At 35.4% G+C, this 25,936-nt stretch overlaps 1 pseudogene; it reads left to right on the forward strand.

The window, feature by feature from the left end:
* Window positions 1-18,769: 18,769 nt before the first annotated feature.
* LOC105867090 (mitochondrial carrier homolog 2-like) lies at window positions 18,770-20,310 on the forward strand (annotated as a pseudogene).
* The last annotated feature ends 5,626 nt before the right edge of the window (window positions 20,311-25,936 follow it).

Here is a 25,936-nt window from a genome sequence, read left to right on the forward strand (position 1 = left end):
AATATATATATAAACATATCAAGGTCATAAACTATATGGCTCAGTGATAATAATGACAAAAAAGAGAATGATTTACTAAAACTCTACTTCACTTGTATGGCAGTCGCTGTATAGTTGTATCTAAATTTAGGCAATAAATCAGAAGGGAACATAAATATGTTTGTGCATATGCTGTTATAACTATTTTTTTGCTGGTATAACTATTTAATATTTTCACTATAAAATGCTATCTCTTAGGATGTGAATTCACAGCTGGCAAAAAGAACCACTATTCATTGTGATTTGGACAGAATTTAAGACAGAAAGTGGTATAAATCGATAGGTAATTATGTAATTTTGATAACAATAAAGCTCCAAATTGTTTTTTTATTAAAGAAAAATATTTTCCAATCTCTTTTTGCAAATGTCAAAAGATATAAAATTATTCACTTAGCCTAGCAAAAGAGACATTTAGAGAACAATTTAATAATACTATTCAAACCTATATAACAGAATTCAGCTAGAGGATGTGAATCATTTTTTCTACATATATATTTTTAAGCATTGCCTCTTCTGTGAGCCTTTCCTTGGTTTCTGTGAGAACAATCAAATGCTTCTTTTTCCATTTTCCTATAGTTTTCTAAACACTAAGTGTAGCCATTATTAAATTATATCCTCATTGTGGATTTGCTTGTCTGACATTCTACAAACACTTGTGAGTAGCACTGGTGTATTTTCATCGTTGAATCACCAGCACTTTGAATTTAGAGCAGAGGAAGAACAAACACTTACTGATTGCATCCTGTAAGTTCCAGTTACAATACTAGATGCTTTACCTACATAATCATATTTATTACTGACAACACTGTGGGCAAATATTGTGATCCTCATTTTACAAATAAGGATAATGAGTCTGGGTCATAGAATCTGTACATGTCAGGGTTGAAACCCATAATTTAAATATTAAACGACGTGAGAGAAGGCTTCCAGATTACAACGGCATCTGAAACTCAGATTTATCTTCTCTCTTCTAATGAAAAATCTCATTAAATGTATAATAAATTTAAATTTAAATTTAATTTAAAAGATTAAATTTAATCTTTAAAAGAAAAAAAGCAGCTATTTAGAAGGAGCCATCAATCAACATCTGCACAGAGGGGAAGAAGGGATAAAAAGCTGCCATGTAGACTCCTAGAGGGGCCATCAATGTCCAGAAATGCCCATTCCCTTGGAGGGCAGGATGAGGTCCAGACAACGTCATTCCCCTCAAGGCCAGCATAGAATTCCAGGCAACTGGGCATAACAGCAGAATGTTTTTCACTCAAACATAAAACCTGTCAATTAACAAACCTGTGCAAATATAAAATCATAATTTACTTTTCTATTGCCTCTTTGTTAAATATGAACAGATAATTAAGAAGTGTGAGCTAGTAGAGTATGTACTCTAAAATGAAACACTGAGATTAAGATAAACAAACATACCAGTTGACCTCAGAGAATAATTAGATAACAGATGAGATATCATCTGTGAGATAATCAACAGTAAGATAATTAGATAACAGATGAGAACTTAAAAATTAACCATGATTAATATCATGAAGAATATTTATGAAGATATTGTAACTCCAAGTTAAGAACAGGATGCTATCAAATAGGAACAGAGAACAAAATCTATCCCTTGGGTATTTGTATAACCAAAAGCAAAAGCCATCATACTAGCAGTAAGCATTCCCATAGGCCTGGGGAACAATAGGTCCAAATGAGAGAATGGCAAATTGATCTAGAAGGATTGTATACTGGAAGGAAAGGGATTTCAGAGACCATATATAATTCTTTAGAATTTACTAGTATTCTCATCTTACACTGGGGAAAGTCAAAATATATTGTATATATTGATGGAATAAGCAATATAGACAAAAGTACAAATTTTCTATTAAACAAAGTAACCAAGAGAGGATAAAAACAGCAATGTTTGGGAGGTTATAGTAACATTGAGGGGAAATAAACTAGATTCTAAAGCATAGGTAAAAGACAGTATATTATATAAAAATTGATTCACCAAATACAGTGGCATATATATGGATTATTTAAAGATATAGAGGTAAACATTGCAAAAACTGAAATGAAATATAATTAAACAAATTGAAGTAGTTGCCTCTGGAAAGTGGATTCCTAGCAGCAGCAATTTTTAATTTAACTTTTAAGCAAGTGCTTGTTATACACTGGAAAAAAAATTAAGTATCCTGAGAATAAGAGGATAACACAAATATAAGTAAAATATGAGCTCAGCGTGAATACATACATGTATGGTTACATGTATAAGTAGGTGTGCATGCATATATGGTCACTTAATACTCATATATCATTGTATTCAAAGCTTAAATATATATATATATATATATATATATTTACAGTAGGATATATATATATCCTCCTGTAAAAAGTGAAATGGTGAAAGAGAAACAAAGCCCTGCTGAGAAAATGATGAGATACAGTCTGTTACATTCACTCAAGTGATGTATTTTCAAAAACCAGCTCTGTTAAAGAATATGATTAAGTTCTGTTTCAGTCACACACAAACACACATTAAATATAGGTCTACCATATGGGAGGTAGGCTAATAAGAGTGCCATATTTGGACTCAGATTGTCTATGTTTGAATGTCTACTCAAACATTTAGTAGCTGTGGGATACTGAGAAAAAAAAATTTTAATGTTTTTGTGGTTCAATTTCATTTTTTTAAACAAAGCTACAAATCATTTATGACTGATGGTTAAATGTGAAAATGTAGATAAAGTACATGCTGTGTACATTAATTATATAGCAGATGCTCAATAAATAATAGATATTAATATTTATATGTATAATGTGGTTATTACGTGTATATGAAAAAACATATACAATATAAGCACAAACATGCATATAAAAACAATAGGAAATAAATGGACCAACAACTTTGGGTGTGTTTAACTGAAATGTGTTTGTATTATTTTTAGTGTATTTTTCTGCAATTTTCAATTTTAAATACTATGCCAACTTTCCATTTATAATCAGAAAAAAATAATATGGTATTTGTTCAATTAACAGAATAAAATAGTCTTAAGCTGACAGATTAGAGGTTTACTGTGATTATTAGAAATAATTTTCTGCTAATGAGAGAGAGATTTTTTTTCCTTAGAGGCAGGGGTCTTGCTTTATTGCCTAGGCTGGACTTGAACTCTTTGGCTTACATGTTCCTAAGTAGCTGGAACTACAGGGACATGTCACCACACCCATCTCTATAAAAGCTTCAAACTACTGGAAATAGGAAACTTTAAAGCTGTAAATCTGTGTAATCTTATTTGAAGGGTGGAGAATGGAACTCAGAATTTCAAAGCCCTGACAAGCCCAATGGTCCAGTGACAGTAAGCTAACTTGTATTATAAATGTCATCTTTTTTAACAGACATATTGAAGTATAATTACTTAATGTATATGGAAAATGAGTGAGTTGCTTTTACAAGGAGTTAATTCTGTGATTTTATTCATAATCTAGACAAAGTTGAGAAGATCATTATTTTTCTCAAATGTAATTAATCTGTATATAGTCCCAACGATGAATAAGCAGATTTGAAGAAATAATACACTTTTAGAAGGGAGTGCTCACTAAAGAAAACAACCACAGGCTAATGACATAAACCAAGTTCACTTTTGCAACTGAGTTGGAAGGTATCAATTTAAACCTGACCTCAATCTGATGATTTCTATGTTTCATCTATTAGAAGCTATAAATATTACAGTTTAAAAAGGAACATATTATCTTCATTACATGGGTCCCAAAAACAAAAAAATAAAAAATAAAATAAAAATAAAATAAAAAAAAATAAAAAGGAACATAGGCAAATTTATAGTTAAATTCAAAAGAAATAACTTGGCAAAGTACTTTTTGTAGTTGCAGTTTGTCTCTTTTCACTGAGAAAAATAATTGAAGACAAACAACTAAAATTTAAGGCTAGTTAATGTACATTAGTGGTTATCAAATTCATCAACCCTTTTGGCACTGACAAGGCTACACAAATATTGTCCTTGTGTTATGTAATGAGAGTAATTAGCATCATTAACCCATATTGGTACACCATATGGGATTTGTTGATCCAAGAAGAGTTATGCATTATGCTTATATCTATATAACCAAGACTATTTCTTGGGGTTCGCTCATAAATTTGTTTTGTTACACATATTTGTAATTAATAAAGTTTTAATTAGTTTGAGTTTGAATTTTGCACTTAAGTACATTTGCTCTTTTGTTTTAATTTCCTAGGAAATATTTAAGATACACAAATATGTACCCAAAATAACTTAATGAACAGCGATGTAACCAACACCAAAATTGAGAAACAAACATTGCCAGCATTGTTTAAACACCCTCTGTACCTCTTCCCAATTATACTCCCTTCTCTGACTACCTCTTCAAAAGAAATATTTTTCTTGAATTATGTGTTCAACATCCTCATTTCATTCTTAACACTTTTAGTATATATAAATGTGTCCATGAATAAAAAGTCATACTTTGCATATTTCCCAACTTTGCATCAGCATAACTTACTTTGTTTTTAGTGATTTGATTTTTCCATCGATATTATGTTTACAATAATCATCCATGTTGATTCTAGCAGCTTCAATTCATTCATTTTCTCTATATTTGATAGCCCATTATATACTTGTAACATATTCTCCCTATGAATGATACTTTGTTAACAATTTTTTTGGTATCCCAAAGAGAGCTTCTACACACATTCTTATACATTTCTCCATATGCAAATATGCAATAATTACCCTAGGATATATATCCAAAAGTAGATTTGATGTCACAGAAATGTTGCATATTCAAATGAATATGCTTTTGGCAAATGGCTCTACAAGATGGTTGTTTCGATTTACTCACTACCAACAAGATCCCTAACCAACATTTCTTAGTATAGCTATTCAGGTTTTTCCTTTTGTGAATTCCTGTTTATGTCTCTAGCTTATTTTTTGACAATAGAATTGATTGTTAGTTCTTTATGTTTCGGGATATTAATCTATTTTTATTTATATTTATTGAAAGGAATTTTTACCAGACTATGGCTTATTTTTCTACAATATTTATAGCTTTGTTTAAACTTTATTTTGAATTAATTATAAACTTATAGGATTTGGCAAAAGAGTATAGAGTGGTCCCCTCACCCTGCTTCCCCCAATGATATATATATCACCTGTTTTTTTTCTAGTTTTTAAAGAAATTTCTAAGTATTTTCCAGAGTTGATGTGCCATTTTACATTGCCACCAGTGTATGAGTGATCCAGTCTTTGCTAGTATTTGTTATAACTATTTTTTATTTGGCTGTCCTGATACATGTGTATTGATATCTTGATATCTCACTTTGGTCTTAATTGGTATTTCCCTTAAATCTATTGAAGTTGAACCTCTTTTCATATGCTTACTTGCTCTCTTTATATCCTCTTTAGGAAAATGTTCCTTCATGTATTTTGCCCATTTTCTAATTACAGTTGACCCTTGAACAACACAGGTTTGAACTGTGTGAGTCCAATTATACATGGATTTTTTTTCAGTAAATATATTGGAAATTTTTTTTGAAGATTTTCAATAATTTTAAAAAGCATGCAGATGAAACACATAGCCTAGATATATCAAAAAATTAAGAAAAAGGTAAGTCATGAATGCATAAAATATATGTAGATACCAGTCTGTTTTATTATTTACTGCCATAAAATATATGCAAATCTATTATAAAAAGGTAAAATTTTTCAAGACTTTCACACACTCACAGATTGTACAAATATGAACAAACATAAAGATGCAGTATTAAATCATAACTCTAGTAATATTGTCATCACCTCCTGTTGCTATTGCTGTAAACTCAAGTGTTACAAGTATCTGCTTAAAACACCATGTGAGACTAGTCATCACCAAGTGAGCAGTTTGTCTCTCCAGTAAATTGCATATTGTAAATTGTAAAAAGTGATCTCTCATGATTCTTGTGTAGTTTTCATTGTGTTTAGTGTGATACCATAAACCTTGAGTAAACCTTGAGTAACACCATGAAACCCAAGTGAAGTGCCACTAACAATGAAGGGAGTGCTCCCAAGAAAGCAGGGAAGAGTCATGATATTATAAAAAAAAAGTTGAATTGCTTGATATGTACCATAGATTGAGGTCTGCAACCATTTCAAGATACACAAATCTAGTATAAGAACGATTGTGAAAGAAAACGAAATTAGTAAACCCTTAACTAGTTACACCAGCAGGTGCAAAATCCTTGCACTTTTTGAAAAATAACTTTTTATTTCATATTGGAAATTCAGCTTTTATGTGGGTGCAGGATTGCTATAAGAAAGACATACTTTTAGTCCAATAATATGATTTTAGATAAAGCAAAGTCATTATATAACAACTTAAAACAAATGGAAGGTGAAGGATCTAAAGCTGGAGTATTTAACAGCAGCAGAGGATGGTTTGATAATTTTAAGAAGTGATTTGACTTTTAAAATGTCACGATAACAGGAGAAGCAGCTTCTGATGACCAAGAGTCAGCAGACAAATTCCCAGACATCATTAAGAAAATCATTGAGAAGAAGAGCTATCTGCCTGAATAGGTTTTTAATGCAGAAAAAGTGCCCTATTCTCGGGGGGAAAATGCCACAAAGGACATTTATTTGTAAGGTAGAGAAACAAGCACCAGGATTTAAAGAAGGGTGGAACAGGCTAACTACTGATTTTTTGCAAATGCAGTTGGGTTTATAATAAGTTCTTCCCTGGTCTACAAAGCTCCTAACCAGCTGCCAATTTTTTAGCTGTACAATAAGAAGGCCTGGACACTGAGAATCTTTTTTTCTGGATTGGTTCATGTTTTGTCTCTGAAGTCAGGAAGTACCTTGCCAGTAAGGGCTGCTTTTTAAGTTCTTTTGATATTAGATAATGCCCATAGCCACCCAGAATCCCATGAGTTCAACACCAAAGATGTTGAAGTGACCTACTTGCCCTCAAACATAACATCTCTGATTCAGCCTCTACATCGGGGGATAATAAGGACCTTTAAGGCTCATTACACATGGTACTCTATGGGAAATATTGCCAGCAATATGGAATAGAACCCTGATATAACATCATGAAAGTCTGTAAGGATTACACCATTGCAGATACCATGGTTGTTGTAGAAAAGGCCATGAAAGCCATCAAGCCTGAAACAATAAATTACTGCTGGAGAAAACTGTGTCCAGACATTGTGTGTGACTTCACAGCATTTGTGACAGAACCAATAAAGGAAATCACAAAAGAGATTGTGGATATGGAAAAAAAAAAAAGGTGGAGGGTGAAGAGTTTCAAGATATGAATCTTGGAGCAATTTAAGAGCTAGTAGAAACCACATCAGTGGAATTAACAGAAGACAACTTGGTGGAGATGAGTGCTTCCAAACTGATGCCAAATGATGAGAGATAAAACACAGAAGAAGCAGTGCTGAAAAACAAATTGGCATTAGACAATCTGACAGAAGGGTTCTAATTATTCAAGATTGATTTTGACTTTTGTTTTTAAATGACATGGACCTTTCTATGATACAGGCACTTAAACTAAAGCAAATGGTGGAAGAAAGATTGGTACCATATAGAAGCATTTTTAGAGAAATGAAAAAGCAAAAATTCAGACAGAAATTATGATGTATCTCCATAAAGTTATGCCAAGTGTGCCTGCCTCTCCTGCCTGCCCTTCCACCTCCCCTACCTCTTCCACTTCTGCAACCTCTGAGACAGCAAGACCAATCCCTCCTCTTCTACTTCCTCTTTAGCCTACTCAACATGAAGACAATGAGGATAAAGACCTTTATTATGATCCACTTCCACTTAATGAATACTAAATATATTTTCTCTCTTAAAATTTTCTTACCATTTTCTTTTCTCTAGCTTACTTTATTGTAAGAATATAGTATATAATACATATAACATACAAAATATGTGATAATCAACTGTTTGTTATCCATAAGGCATCTGGTCAATAGTAGGCTATTAATTGTTAAGTTTTGGGGGAAATCAATAGTATATGCAGGTTTTTAGAATGGAAGAATAAGCACCACATTTACTCACCATCAAATTGGCACTAACTGATCAACACTAAGGTGCTCACATGGTAGTAATATTTATTGAGGGTTGAGGGCTTGAGGGTAGGTAAACTCACAACTAATGGACACGGTGAGAGTTGTAAGGGGGAAGGGGTACACCTCAAATCATGGCTTGGGTGTGGCAGTCATAACATGTAACCAAAATATTTGTACCTCCATAATATCTTGAAATTAAAAAAAAAGTTATATACAGGTTTTTGACTACGCTGGATATCAGTGCCCCTGACTCTTGTGTTCTTGAAAAATCAATTATAAAGATTTTTTAACTGCTAAGCTTTCAGGATTCTTTATATATTCTATCTTACAAAACTTTTGTCAGATATGTAGTTTAGAAAGATTGTCTTGCAAACAGTGGCTTGCATTTTTATTTGCTTGACTGAGACTTTTACAGAGCAAAAACTTTTAATGTTTCTAAATTCTAATTCATTAATATTTTCTTTTATGGATCATGCTTTTATGTAATGAGTAAGAACTTTTGAACAATCCTTGGCCTCTAAAATTTTGTGCTATATGTTTATAAAGGTATACAGTTTTATGATTCAAAATTATTTTTATGTCCTATTTTCATTTTATTATTATATATTATGTGTGGTTTAGGTCAAATTTTATTTTTTTCTTACAAATGTCTAATTTCCCAGTATAATTTCTTGTAAAATCTATCCTTCCTCCATTGAATGGATTTTGCAACTTTGTAAAAAATTAGTTGGCCATAATTGTATGGAGACATTTTTATGATCCTTATTATGTACATCTATCAATATCATGAAAACTTGATGTATATATAATTCATCTTGAAATCTAGTGGAGTGCTTCCTCTTGTTTAATTCTTTTTTAAAAATTATTTAGCTAGTCTAGTACCTTCACTATTCCATATAAGTTTTAAAGTACATTTAAATAATCATACTTTATACAAATACTACACATTTCTATAAGAATGTGTTAAACTTGTATATCAATTTGTGAAGAATTGACATCTTTACTGTTTTTAGATTTTAAACTATAAATCTATCTTGTAACTCTATTTGTTAATATCTTTCTTGATTTCTTTTATCAATATTTTATACTTTTCAGCATACAAGTCTTACATATGCTTTGTTAGATTTACTCCTAAGTGTTTTAGGGGTTTTCTTTTTGAATGATTATAAATGGTACAGGTTGAGTATTCCTCATCTGAAAGTCTTGGGACCAGAAGTGTTTCAGATTTTTTTAGATTTTGGAATATTGGCACATGCATAATGAGATATATTAAGGATAGAACTCAAGTCTAAACACAAAATTCATTTATGCTTTATATACACCTTATAAACATAGCCTGAAGGTAATTTTATACAATATTTTAAATAACGTTTTATATAAAAGTAAGTTTTGACTCCTTTTTCACTGCAAATTGTCACATGAAGTCAGGTGTGCAATTTACCACTTGTGGTGTCTTGTTGGCACTCAAAAAGTTTTGAATTTTGGAGCATTTTGGATTTTTGATTATAGATTTTCAACCTATATTGCATTTCTAATTGTCATTTCTATGTTTATTGCTATATAGAAAAACAATTGATTTTTGTACATTGATCTATTCTTGTAACCTTACTTCACTCACTTGTTAGTACTAGGAACTTTTGTAGATTCTTTTGGATTATATATGGAAACAATCATGACATCTGTGAATAAAAACAGTTTAATTTCTTCCTATCTGATTTTTATGATTTTTATTTCCTTTTTTATGATCTTATGATGCTGGCTAAAAATTTCAGTATAATGTTAAACAGCAGTGGTCTGCTACATATTTTCTTTGTGAGTACTATGGGGATTCCATATAATATCCTAAAGTTATAACAATCTATTTTGAATTGGTACAAAATTAACTTAAATTGCATATAAAACCTCTATTCCTTCACAGCTTCATTCTCCCTCACATTATGTTATTGATGTAACAAATTACATCATTATATTATGTACACATTAAACTATACTTAGAGTAATTTATGCATTTTTTATTTAAAATCTTATACAAAAATTATAGTAAAAAAAACAAATTTATAATTATACTAGTTTTTATCTTTTTCCATGTATTACCTTTATAAGAGGTCTTTATATCTTCATATAGGTTTGTGTTAGTGTCTAGCATTTTTTCATTTGAATCTTAAGAACTCTCTTTAGCATTTTTGTAGGACAGGTCTAATGATGTTTTTATAACAAGGGAAAATTAAAAACAGAGACATGTACAAAGAGAAAATATACACAGGGAGAAGGCTATGTGAAGTTGGAGGCAGACAATCAGGGTTACGCATCTGCAAGCCACGAAACACCAATCACTGCCAGCAAACCACAAGGAACTAAAAGGCAGACATGAAATAGATTCTCCCTCACAATGTTCAGAAGGAACCAACCCTATTGATGCCTTGGTCTTGGATTTATAGACTTCAAAACTGAAAAATTAAATTTTTGTTGTTTAAGCCACCTAGTTTGTGGTCCTTTGTTATGGCACTCCTAACAATCTAATACACCTGAATATATATAGAAAGGAGAAGGAAAGAAAAATATAAACAACATCTAAACAACAAAACATGAGAAATCCCTAGGGAAGCAGGAAGGATGTGTTGAACTAGTGCTTATAGTATTAATGGGGTCTTGCACAGAATTGGAGTGGATCTGTAGCCTGTAATGGTCGGTAGATAACAGAATAGGTTGGAGGAAAGTTTTTAAATCAGCCTTTGCTTTTCCCACTGTACTATGAAGAGGTGGACTTCTACTAATTCACTGCAGGAATTTGAAGCAGTGCTTAAGACCACAGATACCAATATCCATGGGGGTAGCACACACATAAGAAAAGCGATAATTGGGTTGAATGAGCCAAAATGACTCCAGAAGTTGTACTAAAAAGCACTTGAAACTTCTTTCTCGGGTGAGGACTGACTTTTTATTGTTGTTTTTATTGTTGCGGTTGAATACCCTCCTACATAGATACAATTAGTAGAAATGTGAAATATTTCTTACTGTAAATGTGAGTCAAGGAAATAAAAAAGGAGAGCTACTACCCTGAACTATGGAGTTCATCTCAAAGAATCTGAAGCTCACAAAGAATCCGGAGCTTGAATCATACTAACATTCAACCTCTTATGTCTAGAGAGTAATTTTTTAAAAAGATAAATGATCCCCAAGAATGTAAACTTTACTAGTAAAGGGAAAGTATAGGATAATGTTGATTTTTCTTTTCTCTGATAATCTTTTTTCCTCTGACAATCCACCACCAGTGCCTTGTGCTGCAGCTTCCCCATCTAACATCTATTCTGGGACTGTCAACCCAATCTCTGCAAGTTGGGCAAATCAGAAATTGTCATGGAGGTAGCATTTCTCAGGGAGCCCTTAAAATAAGGAGCCAATATTAAAACCCATGTAAGAGAGGACTCTGAGGACCACTCATCTTTGAATAAAGCAGCCTACCAAGTCCAGCTTCACCACTCATGTCTACCTTGAGAAGCCCTGAGAAGAGTTATGAGGCTGAGATGCATTCTCACTTATACTCAGGGAGCTTCCAGCCTTGGTATGAGGAGCTACTCCTGGGGAAGGAGAAGGAGGAGTCCCAGGCTCTGCTAAGAATCCAAGTAAGAACCCTGAGTAGCCAGGTGTGGTGGTGTGCACCTGTAGTCCCAGCTACTTGGGAGCCTGAGGCTGGAGGATCGCTTGAGCCCAGGAGTTCAGGGCTGTAGTACGCTATGCTGATAGGGTGTCTGCACTAAGTTCAGCATCAATATGGTGACCTCTTGGGAGCAAGGGACTAAGGTTGCCTAAGGAGGGGTGAACTAGCCCAGGTAGGAAATGCGGCAGGTCAAAACTCCAGTGCTGATCAGTAGTGGGATCGCGCCTGTGAATAGCCACTGCACTCCAGCCTGGGCAACATAGAGAGACACCATCTCTGTTTTTAAATATTAAAAACAAATAAATAATAAGGAAATAAAGAATAACCCTGAGTAAAGACAGAGGATATCCACAATCTGAAGAATAGAGGGGTTACCACAAATAAAGGCCCTAGCCCTGGCCCCTATTGTCAACCTAGCAGCCTTTGCACAGAGATGCCAGGCTATGGCTCCATCACTTTCTTCTCAGAGAAGGGTGATGGTTTTGATCTGAGGAAATATCACCCATATTGGAGAGAAGAATCCCAGACCATGCCAGAAGTCCAAGTCAGGACCTTGAGTGAAGACTGAAGGGATAGCAAATCCTAGAGCATTGAGGGCCATATAAAGCCACAACCCTGCTAACAGTCCTGGGAAGCACCCTGGAGGCACCAGAAATAGCATTCCCTGATATCCACCTTGGAAATCTGTGAGGCGAGAATTGGTCTGAGGGGTGTAGCCTGAGGTCACACAAAGAAGATCCCAAGGCTTGGCTAGAAGTCCAGATAGGGACCCTGAGTAAGGCTAGAGGTCACCCCCTGCTCTAGAAAAGAGTGGACCCCACAGAGTCCTGCCTTTATCTTCAGCCCTGTGAGGCTCCTACAAGGAGCTTAGTATTGGATGGTCAGATTTCCTTCCCTGAGACTTAAGATTTGAGGATATGTAAGAGGTAAGACCATGGCAACAGAGGATTAGTCTCATTTGAGTGGAAGGAGGAGTCCCAAGCCCTGCTAGGTGTCAAAGTGAGATACTCAATGAGACCTGAGGATATAATCCACCCCAGAACAGAAACAGACACAGAGATTTGAGCCTAAATCCTGTTGTTGACTCTGGTAAGTCCTGCTCAGATCTATCAGGCTGGGACATTCCATTACTTCTACCTTAAGAGTCTGGGGGAGGGCCAGCCCTAGTCTGGAGAGATGCCACAGGTCAGCAGAGGGAGGAACCTCAGTCTTGCTGGTAGTCAAAGTAAGGATCATGATTTAGGTTTGCAAGGACCACCAACCACAAAACAGTGGGGACACAAGAAGTCTTGCCTTGCCCCTCCTGTTAGCCTTGGGAGACCCAGCAAGGGGCTGTCCAGATGAGATGACCCTTCATTTTCTCCTGCAGAATTTATGGAGCTGAAGGTTTTGATATGTGTAGCTCACATCAGGTCAGCCAAAGGAGGATTTCATGGCACAACCAGGAGTCAATGCAAGGACTCTGAGTTAGGTCTAAGAGAATCAGAATGTCAGAAAATTGTGATTTCACAGATGACTAGGACCCCAGTGAGACCATGAGCAAAGGTAGGCAGAAGAGATGTCTCCTTACTTCTCAATGGTGATCACAGGGAAATAAGGCCATTTTGTGAGTGGACAGTCTCAACTCACATCAGGGAAGAGTTTCATTTCTTGCCAGTAGTCAAGGAAAGAAAGTCAATTGAGCCTAAGATGCAATTCCCACTTCAGAACAGAGTGTGCCTCACAGATTAGAGACCTGCCACTGCTGTTACCATCCACAGAGCTGTCACACATATGTGCCTTCTCTCTTCAAACTAATAAGTTTGAGAGCAATGAGAACCTTGTTCTGAAGGAGATACACCTCAGGTTAGCAGAGAGATAATTTCTAGTCATTGCAGGAATCCAAGTGGGAACCCTGAATGAATATTGAAGAGACCACTCCCCCCGGAAGTGAAAGGGTCCCTGGCCCTACCAGAAGTCAAAAGTAAGGACCTTGAGTGAAGTCTGAAGGCACCACTTATGCCAGGACAGATGAGGCTACAGAATCAAGCCCCTACTGCAAGACCTGGGAATTTCTAGGCAGGGGTGGTTGGATGAGGTTGCTCCTCACTTTTTCTTAGGGTTTTTCAGGGTGAGGAGGACTTTGTCTGAGGAAGTAGCCTCAGGTCAGCAGAGACAAGATGGCCCAGTCTGTACCAGGAGCCAAGGAAAGGAACCTAAATGAAGAAGGAGGGGACAATCTAATCTACAAAACAGGTAGCTACACAGGGTCTGACCCTTTCTACCCTACTGTGAGCTCTGGAAAGCTTTTGGCTGGCCTACCTTGCTAGCTCCAAAGGAGTCTTCTCCCTTACTTTTCGGGTTATTAAAAGGCAGGCTGACCAGAAAGACATAAGGCCTATGAGGCCCCCTATAGTACAGTCCAACAAAAGAAGACCATTAGGGACAGCTTTCTTCAAAGACTTGGTTTTAATTTTCCATCTTCAGTAATTCACATTCTCCCTGTCTGTCAGGTTACAGGCTCTCTTTGCATGCCCTCCTGCCAATGTTCCTGTTTATCTCCACCCACAGACATCATCATACCTGGCAATAAAGAGCAGCCATACTTCCCACATGAACAACACTGTCAGGTCCACAGACAAGAAACAGGGCCTGGAGTATCTACAAGTTTCAGAGGCTTCCAGTGAGGCTTCTTTTTCCTTTTCCTCTTCTCTGATACCTTACATTATGGAAGAGGCTTCTAATTCTGGGACACCTAGTTCACCCCAGGGTCATCAGAGTGCCTGCTCTTCTGCCACTGTCATCACAACCACCTCATTGAACAAATCAAATGAGGTCTCCAGAAGCCAAGAAAAGGTGGAAAATCCAAGCACCTTGCAATTCCCACCAGATACTGAGAACTTGCCCATAGACCTTCTAGATAAAAAAGTAGAATTGTTAGTCAATGTCCTGCTGCTCACGTATCAATTGAATGAACCCACCAGAAAGGCAGACAAGCTGAAGAATGGCATCAAAAAGTACAGAGATCATGTCTCTGGAATCCTCAGGACAGCCTCTAAGCACACGGAGCTGGCCTTTGGTGTTGATGTGAAAGAATTACACCCCTCCAACAACTGCTATGCCTTTGTCAACAAACTGGACCTCACCTATGATGGGATGCTGAGTGGTGAGAAGGACATGCCCAAGACCAGCCTCCTGATTTTATCTTGTGTGTGATCATCACGAAGGGCAATGGTGCCACTGAGGAACAAGCCTGGGAAGTACTAAATATGATGGACATATATTCTAGAAGGAAGCACAACATCTTTGGGGAGCCCAGGAAGTTAATCACCAAAGATTTGGTGAAGGAAAAGTACCTGAAGTACCACCAGGTGCCCAATAGTGATCCTCCATGCTATGGATTCCTGTGTGTCTAAGAACCTATGATAAAACCAGCAAGATGAAACTGGAGTTTCCATGCTGGTCAAAATTAATGAGTCTGACCCTCATTATTTTACATCTGAGTCCAAGGAAGATTTGAAAGATGAGGATGAGAGAGCCTGAGCCAACATTGCAGACAGGACTGGCTCCACTGCCGTGGCCAATGCAAGCTCCAGTGCCATATCCACAGCATCTCCCACCTCTAGTGAATATTAGGCAGATTCTTTACTTTGTATTGAGGGAGTCAGTTAAAGTTCTCAGTAGTGGAAAGCTTAAGTGGGGCTAGTGGGAAGAACACAGTATATAACATCTTTGTTTTCTTGTTCTGTATGAGTAACTTGAAGACATATCATTTGTGGGGAAATTATACAAATGTTTCTTTTAATATAACATTTAATTAATCTCAGAATCTAAGTTTATAAATTGATTGGTCACACATTTATTGTATTTGCCAAAATTAATTTAACCATTCTCCTACTAATAAGCACCTAAATTGTTTTCTATTTTTAATATGATTTATAGAACTGAAGTCAACATTTTGGAAATGAATTATAGGGCACATGTACATGGTTTCTAAAAGGAAAGATACAAAAAAATGGAAACTGAGTTAAAGTGGATAAGATAAAAAACTTTACATATTTTATAAATAGTGTCAAAATTCATTTCTAAAATTTCTCATTCTCATAAATTTAATGTATGTTAATAACCTACACACTTACAGACATTTTATTTTATCAATCCTTTAAACTGTTGTCAAACTTAAGGGTGAGAAAATATAGTATCACTGTTAATTATTTTGTGTTTCCTTGTTGTCTAATTAGGTTGAACAGGAAATTATATTACAATCTCACTCATATAAAGCTAGATTTATACAGTGACAGGATATTTCTGAGGAAGCTTCAAAATGCTGTTATGTCAACACAACATTTCTCCTTCATTTGAAAAGGAAGAATTTGATCAGAATGACTAGATGTCAAGGAATAGAGCCAGACAGGAAAACTTCAACTAGTGAGAATCCAGGGGATGAGCATTATCCAGAGTCCATGAGAGGAACCACATGCAAAACCAAGTCCTGCCACCCTAGTACAGGATGGCTATCAGGATTCTGAACCCAGAGTTCAGCACCATGTGGAAAAATCACCAGAAAGATAGAAGGTAGGAAAACTAGTCCTGGAAAAATTACATGAGTAGGCTTAGGAAATCTCCATTACCAACTGAGTATTAGGGTCATCTCAGTGGAAAGGTCTATTGGCTGAAAGGAACAGAGACATATAAGACATCCACCCCCCTTAGACTCCCCCTAACTATTGTCAGAAAGAATACAGCTAACTCTCCTGGGTCTCCCAGTGATGTTAAAGATGGATTTGGGAGAGCCACATGTCTTGACTACCCTGGGAGTCTAGTGCATCCTCACTGGTGTTCTAGGGCTAGGAACTGTCTTGATGCCTGCTGAACATGAGTATTCCTTTCCTTGTGGAAGGTAGACTTCCTCCCCCAAGGTTGGGGCCATGTGAATAGTTGACATTAATGAGCGATAACAGACAGTTAAGATAGGCCAGGAGTCCTGTGCATTATGAAAGTGGGTGCCCAGCTTCAAGTATGTATTATTTTCCCAAGTGGCAATTAGAATAATGACTATTTAATCGCTTCTCGGGCTTTTGACTAAGATCAAGTGTAGAATAATGACTATTAAATTATGTAGAGAAATACAAACATGTAGACAGCATAAGAAGACTAGTAATTATACTTAACTGTAATAAATCACTGCTTAATCTAATTCAGACTCTTTTCACCTGCATGTTTCAGCAGAATACCTCCTTATGCTTCTGAAACTATATCTTGAAGTCAAAAGTTACTGCAATGTGATCACAGCTCTAAAGTTGTTAGCATCCCAAGTCCTTGGATGTCATTGCAATTAGGGAATTATCTTAGTAAATATTGCAGAAGAATTTTGCTTGTAAGTTTTATATCTCTTCTTCTGCCAAAAATATAAAGAAATAAAATCAAATACAAGAGAATGCATCTCAATATTGATTAGCAGACTTCAAGAAGAGAGAAACTTTCTCTTTTCTAATCGGAGCCTTTTACCCTCTGAGGCAAAACCTTTTTTTTTTCCAGTTTAAAACTGAATCCTTGTCACCTATCACTCACACCCACATGCAGGGTTATTTTCTCAGGAGATTACAGTTACAAATCAAACATGACCAGAACATACTTCTAGAGACCAATATGGACCGTTTTTTCACCTTAGTATAAAATTATTTTACCTCAATAAAAATATAAAGAATACATAAAAAGATTTGAAGAAAAGAATTAACATGTATCAGATCAAAGTGATAAAGTATATAGTACACAAAGTAAGATTGTATCAGCCCCTAATGTGTAGAGAAAAAAAAGCATAGACAGCTGGATAAATCTGGTCAAAGATTTTATGGAAACTAGTAGAAGATATAGTATTAGATAAAATATAAGCAATTTAAAATGGTTTGCTAGAATATATTTGCTCACTGGCAACAAGGAACAACAAATGGCTTTAAAAAAGAGTTCGATGCATCCTTGACAAGATATTTCTCTATCAAAGAAAACACTTGCAAAGACTGACATGTTTATATAGAAATGTTACCAGCACCAGGCTCTCAAATTTATATCTCCTCCAAATGAATAAATACATAGTAACACCTTTAATAGATCTGGTGTGTACAAAAACGTTTAGTGGCAATTAGGTAGCCCTGGTCAGAAGTATTTTCAACTTTTCTTTCTATGTCCTCGTTTGAAAAAAAATACCATCTAGTTGTGTAAAGGTCTTAAGAAATGCTGAACACATTCATGTCACTAGATTTCCCTAGAGTGTCTATCCTCTCATGTATAAAATAGATCTCAAGTGGCTTGGACATTTTAGACCTTTGGAAATACTTAACTCTTATTTTCTACTACTTCCCCAAACTCTATTCATTTCATGAATAAGAAAGAATATGATTCATGGTGGCTGTTTATTATTAAAGCATAAAACATTTATTTCACTCTTATAAATCCTGAAACTAGAAGGAGCACCATTTACTAAGTCTTATTCATTTTTAATAAAATTGTGTCATAGAAATAATTTCTGTTAATTTGGGTTTCTGAAGGAAACATTAAAAACCCAACTTAAGTGCTTAACTCACATGTATTTCAGTTTGAGTGGTATCCATGGCTATCTTAGCACAATGTCAAGTACAAAAAAGATGCCCCTTATTAGGAAGTTACATTAGGAGCAGTTCATACATATTAGACAGGAAGCATGATCATTGGGATTGGATTTGGATCACAAATGTCAGTGGCCCATTTTCAAAGAAGAAAAATATAAATTCAGAGGCTATATGGACTAATTAAATTATACAAAGATTAAGACATATTACAACAATCATTGGATTATTTTTTAAATGTTTGTGATTATAAATGGAATTGACATGTAGAAATAAGAAACTGAAGTCAATCAGAGGAGCTTGCCTTATATGTTAAATGATGAATTAGACAGTGAAGCCAGGGCCCCTGTCATGTGATCCAAGACTGACTCACTAGATCACTTGGTAGCTCTGTCTGTCTGTCTATCCATGAGTACTATAATGGTAGACATGGCCAGTCAGGTGCTCCTGGACTGTGGTCTCACCATCCTGTCCAAGCTACTCATGAGGGATATAAGCCTCTTCCTCAAAACAACAGTATTAAATATTTTTGAGTGGTAAATATATCAGCTTCCTGGTCTCTTTTGTTATGCTCAGCACACTGCCAGCATCAATAGAAGGCGTGGTTTGTTCATAGGCTTAACTCCAAAACTGTGTTCAGGAGTCCTCTACAATGTAGTCTATGGTAAAATGTTACAGCATTACCAGGAATATGACAAGGGCGAGGTACATTAGAGCACCTTTCTAAGCATGAGCACCTTTCCCTTGCAAGTTATTATTGCTATTTGGGCCTTTTTAGGAGCAAAGCCAAGCATTCAGTTTCCCTTTCATCTCAGAGTTAGGACCTGGAAATGTACAAAATGAAATCTCATCTTCCTTTGACCAGGTTATCAAGAAGACAACTTGAGAGATGATTGCTCAGTCTGCTGCTACCCTCATCACACATCCCTTCCATGTGATCACTTAGAGATCTGTAGTACAATTTGTTGGCAGAGAATCCAAGTGCTGTGGCCTTTGTGACTCCATAGAACCATCTATTGGGAAGAGGGCATCCTAGGATTTTTCACAGGTCTTATTCCTCACCTGCTAAGTGACATCATTTCTTTGTGTCTCTGTAACTCACTGGCCTACCTTATTAATACCTAGGCGTTGGACAGCAGGGTTTCCAACATGAATAAAATCAAGAGTTATTCCCCTTAGAATGTTTATAGCAGCACAATTTACAATTGCAAAGATGTGGAAACAACCCAAGTGCCCATCAATACATGAGTGGATTAATAAAATGTGGTATATGTATACCATGGAGCACTACTCAGCCACACAAAAAAAATGGTGAACTAGCAGTTCTTGTATTAACCTAGATGAAGCTAGAGACCATTCTTCTCAGTGAAATATTGCAATAATGGAAAAACAAACGCCACATATACTCACTATTAAATTGGAACTAATTGATCAACATTTATGTGCACATATGGAATAACATTCATCAGAAATCAAGTAGGTGAAAGGGGGAGAGAAAGGAGGAAATGGGTAAATTCACACCTAATGAGTGGATGGGCACACTTATAACTTTGACTCAAATAGTACAGAAGCAATTTATATAACCAAAACATTTAAACCCCCATAATATTCTGAAATAATAAATTTTAAAAAGATATAAAGTGATGCCATTCTATACACTAAACTTTCATTTTCAAGTTAATAAATAAACACTTTAAAAATTAAAAAAAGTTATTCCCAGGCTGTCACAAGATTTTTGCCATTATGTTGACTTACCCCTTTAGCTTGTCTCTGATCTTATAGCTATCAACAGCCGTGGGCTTCCTGGTGGATCTCTGCCTTACTCCCCAATATATACTTCTTAAATAGATTGCTGGTGCGTGCTACAAAAATAGGTAAATATGAGGCAAGGAAATAGCTTGTTTTTCTGGAAGTTTCCCTTTGGGAAGACTTATTGCCATGACCTGATAATGTTGATTTGAAGACGTGGGGAAGGGACAATGACATTTCTATAGTCCCAGATACACACAATTGTGGGAGAGAATGTTGATTTCTATACAGTGTGGCATGCTTTTTTAATAATTAGTTAATCTTGGTAAAATGAAAAAAATGAGGAATTAGAATTCTTAGAAGACAAATGAGCTGTGTTCTAGGAAAAACACTTAGCATACCACCTCAAAGACTATAAAAGCCAGACTATAAAAGCCAGAGCTCAGAGAGGATACTATACTTCAGAAACAATGACTAAAGTGACTAAGACACCATTCCTGTCTTAAAGAATCACACAATGCAGTAAAGAAAAAACAAGTAGACAAACTATTGTGCTATGAGGAATGGATGGCAAGAAATTTTTAAGGAAAATCCCACTAGAGAAGGTTGCATTTGAAATGAGCCTTGAAGAATGTTATGATATTAAATATGTTGTATTTGGGGCAAGGAAAACAGTATATTCTATCATAAAGGAATATCTGTATACAACATTATGTAAAGCTATATGAAACTGTAATAAGCTGTATAAAACTGTATAAGGCAAGAATATGGTTAAGCACAGTGTTCAGGAAAGAAGAGGAAGTACCATTTAGATCATGCTTAAGAAAAGAGGGGACAAGTAGACCATATCATGGTGGTCTTGGATGCCAGGATGAGGGATTTAGTTTTTGAACAAGGAATAACATGATAAGAGCAAGAAGTCATGCAGATTAGGCAGGAGGTGGTTGGGGAAGTACTTTTCTCAGTAAAGACAAACTGTAATTTTTAAAAAGATGATTATACAGATAAACAAGATAATTTATAGATTGGAGTTGGAATACGTTGGAACCAATATCTGAAAGCTTAGAAATATAACAGTAGGGCCAATCAACATGGCTAAACAGTAAGTTGGAACCAAACATTGGAACAGGATCAGAAAATGGAAAGGTATTTTTTATCAGTTTATGTAGTGCCTAAGATCTCTTAGAAAAGAATAGAGGTAATGAAGGAATATTATTTATAGCAAAGGCATATTAGGATCAGTGCCAGGCAGCAATTCAAAGACACTGTTACCAAGTGAGCCATCAACCCCATCATTGTTAATTCACAGGGTACTCTTTATACTTCCATAAAATGAAGATCTGCTACGTCTCAATGGCACTTGCAGAAGTCAACAACTGAGAATGATCTGGGCCTGCCCTGAAAATACAAATGGTACAAGAGCAGAAGAGACTTAAAATATCATGTGGAAGTAATGAGCTTGGCTATAGTATTTGGCAAGAGTTATTAGAGAATAACACTATACTCCTGAATAATCTAATAGGCAATACTTGCCCACACAGTCTTCTCCTTCTTGGAAAAAGAGGAAAGGTATGTTCTTTCTTTATCTGTCAATATGTAGTAAGGCTTATCAATAAAAGTGCCTAGGGAAATGATTGTGAGCAAAAATAAAAAGAAGAAAGAAAAAGAAAAAAAGAAAAGGTCGCTGAACTGTCTTATCATGTTAGAAATTGGCCTGCAATTATCATTTGGGGGAAAGTAAGAAATTACCAGGACCCCAAAATTTCTTATCATTATTTCACTATCTCACACTTCTTCAATAGAAACAATATTAGACCATAGACATGGGGAAATGATTTCAGAGATGAAATATAATTCAAATTAAGAAGTTTGATTCTCAGATTCACTTTTGTAACCTGAGAAGGTAAATTTCAAAGTGAAAAATGTTTCTGCTTGGGCCTAACATTGGGCCAACCTGTGGATGGCCCATCAACCCATGGTGATGGACCAACCTATGGATGTGGTCAAAAGAGAGCTACCTACAGAAAGGCGAGGTGTGTTTGTTGAGGAAAAGGGGAGCACCAGTGACAGAACACTTTAGGATCAAGTCTGGGGTCAATCAAGGTCTTTTGAAACCCATTTTAGTGTATATGAGTTAATATAGGTAACAATATGAAAATTTTTTCAAAAATTTATCTCTAAAAAATATATGTGTGACCATAAAATGATTTAATAAATAACAAAAAAATCTTTAAAAAATAGTTAAGACAATGGTGAAAAAACAAGTAAAACTCTCTAAAATGAAAACAGTTTAAATAACTTTTCTTACTTAACATTTCAATGGAAATAAACAAAAGAAATGATGCCTTTGTCACTCCTAGGTTTAAAAGACGATAAAATAAATCAAGATTCTTTAAAACAGCATTTGCATGTGAAATATCTTTTAAACATAGTAATTTATCTCTGTAGATCTAACACAAAAGAACTTCAATTGTTTAGATCTTTGATTTTTTTCTTCTGAGGGTACTATTTTGCTACTGGATTAGTAAAAGGCAAAGAATTAAAACAATATATGTGAAAAATTATAATAGAAAGAAATTAGTAATTGAAATTGGGTAAACTAAATACAAGTCCTCTATACAATATCATGACCTTGATTAAATCAACTGGATTCCTTAGGCCTGGGTTTCCTCATCAGTGACTAGAAGAGGTGAGTTGAGCCTGAACTTTGTGGTGGATTTAATATGCTATGACTTCATATCACCAGCATTCACATTAGACACTAATTATAAATCATTGATATACCATAATACTAAAGAGGACCCTGTTGACTGCCTTCTCAACAGCTATTTCTCCTTCCTTATTTACTAATAATCCCACTTTTTGTGAGTATACCATTCTCTTTATCAAAGACTGGCTTATCCACAGGCACGGGATAAGATTCTAGAAAATGAGATGCAAGGAGAACTCTGCTGTGGGGCTTTTAGGAAAGGTTTACCTTTTAGAAAAAGAGCAGTACAGGAAGAGATGCCATTGATCCTCCCCTAAGAACAGCTAAATGAAGGTGCTATGTGAGAACTTCCGTAGCTTTTTTTGGTTATGACTTTGAACCATCTCCTTTATTTTTATTTGAACAATACACTACCACATGGCAATGAAAAGGAAATCCAATACTTCAAAATTACTCATTCTATTGAGTACCAGGGAATACAAATGCTTCATCGGTGATCATTAAAATGAGTAAAGGATCCTGCCAAGCACAGAGTTATTTTTAACTTGAAAGTATCACTGTTAGTTTTCCTTTTTGTTGAACAAATGTCCCCACATGTAGAGCAAGTATATGGAAGAGGTTGGCTTAGAATAAATTACAGAAATTTTTTGGCTTAAGACAGTATTATTTGACTTATAAAAGAAAGGTCAAGATGAAGGAGTAATAAAAGGAATTCTTAATTACTGAAACATTACTACTTAGAGACTGAAGCACAAAGTAAAACCATTCTGATATTAAGTACATAAAAGCCTGTCTTACTGTAGGGGGTTGGAGGTGGCGTGATTTAAATACTGGAAATTATTACAGAGCTAAGTGTGGGCATTTCAGAACTGAAAGAGTTTCCAAACAGGTCTAGATTCTCAATGCGATGAAATGTTTTCTTCTCTGAAAGTGAAAGAAAAAAAGGGGTGATCTTCATAAATCCACCCAAATCTCATGAATCCCATTTGCTGTGAGGGAAAAACATTGACAGAATATAGCCATTGCATGTGTATTAACTTCACAAACCAAGGTTGCTTTATACCTAGAGTTGGAAGACTTACTTTTTTATGGAACCATAGATGTCCTAGATACTTCACAGAAACAGTGTCTGGTACTTTTTCATTTGAGATGCCACACCCTTGAAAAAAAATTTTTTTACCATATCATTACAAAATCAATCTACTCACAAATATCACTAAGATTTTTCAACTAATATATCAAATAACACTGCACACTTTTTATATTTTTTAAATATTTTTTCCTGCTAGAAACTTATCAATATCTTTAAGATGCAATTCAACCAAACATCTTTATTTCTACTTGGCCTAGTATCTATGAACTAAATGTGCCTCTCAGTGTGCAATTGACACCCATGGCTTTCAATAACAGTTAAGGGTATCACTGTGTAGCCAATATTTATTTTCAATGTACTAGAAACAAAAATGCCTTTCAATCTGAACAAAGCAATTTACTAGCCTTTTTAAGGCATTACATGAGATGCTCTTTTCTTTCAGAAAGGAGTTAGTGAATCAGTCAGTTAGCAGTGGAAATAGACTGTGCCCTCATCATATGTTATCCTTGTTTGTTCTCATGGTTGTGTGAACCCAAATAACATTGAACCCCATTTTGTTAAGGTGAAGTATAGGTACTAAGCAATTCTCTCTCTCTCTCTCTCTCTCTCTCTCTCTCTCTGTTAACCCCCCTCACACACACATCTTTCATTTCTATCTCTATTTCTCTCAAAAAAGTATTTTGTATTCTCATATAGTTTTACTCGCTTCATAATGTATTGTGAAGATCTGTGTATTTGCCTCCACTATTCTCACTCCAGGGGAATATTGGAAACTTGACTATAAAGCAATATAACTAATTTTCAATTGTGATTATATGATTATTCTCATTTTTTTGGAATCACATCTAGCAGATTAATGTTGTTGTTGTTGTTGTTCTCTTTTTTGTTTCAACCTGACAAGCCCAAAATTCAAAGGTATAGAATTGTTGACTTAACTATTCTTTTAGGAATCAAATCTTGTTGTCTTTGTAAACAGTTCTTCCTAACACCTTCCTGTCCCTTCACTGTCATGATGTCCTCATTAAGATTCCTAATTTATCCCACTATACAGCTTAATATCTAACAAGAAATATTTTAAGTGCCTACTATGTGTCAGGCACAGTGCAAGTTTCTAAAATTTTAGATAAGAATCTCAGTCTAAGGCTGGGTGCAGTGGCTCACGCCTATAATCCTAGCACTCTGGGAGGCCGAGGCGGGCGGATTGCTCGAGGTCAGGAGATCGAAACCAGCCTGAGCAAGAGCGACCCCGTCTCTACTATAAATAGAAAGAAATTAATTGGCCAACTAATATATATAGAAAAAATTAGCCAGGCATGGTGGCACATGCCTGTAGTCCCACCTACTCGGGAGGCTGAGGCAGTAGGATTGCTCGAGCCCAGGAGATTGAGGTTGCTGTGAGATAGCCTGATGCCACAGCACTCAGTCTGGCCTGGGCAACAAAGCAAGGCTCTGTCTCAAAAAAAAAAAAAAAAAAAATCTCAGTCTTCAAGTTGCATATAGACTAGTGAGAAAAAGTAGATAAGTTAGGAGTTACAGGAGTTCTCAGTAAATTCCAAATGATCTCATAGAAAGTCTCATGTGAAAAGAGTAGAGGGCTGCCTGATCTTGCCTTGGTCTTATCTATGTTACTTATCTATAATTGTGTAATAAATTAACACAAATTTAGCAGCTTAAAACAATACACATTTATTATCTCAACAGTTTCTGAGTCAGGAGCCTAAGCAAGACTTGGATGGGCCATCTGCTTAGGGTCTCACAAGTTTTCAATCAAGGCATTGGCCAGACTTTCCTAACATATGTAGGATTGTTATACATGAAAACTAATATAGAATATTAAGTATGTCAAATAAAGTTTTGTTTTACACATGAAATTACACGTATAATGATGTTGTATAAAAAAATTTTAAATCTTATTTCTTTTTCTTTAAAGGAACGTTTGATTTAACTGAATTCTCCTATATAAAAATTTGTGAGAAATAGAAACTACAATATGATCAGTAGTTTGATCAAATGCTTCTGAATCCCCTATGTAATT

Source organism: Microcebus murinus, chromosome X (genome assembly GCF_040939455.1).
Source record: "Microcebus murinus isolate Inina chromosome X, M.murinus_Inina_mat1.0, whole genome shotgun sequence".
NCBI lineage: Eukaryota > Metazoa > Chordata > Mammalia > Primates > Cheirogaleidae > Microcebus > Microcebus murinus.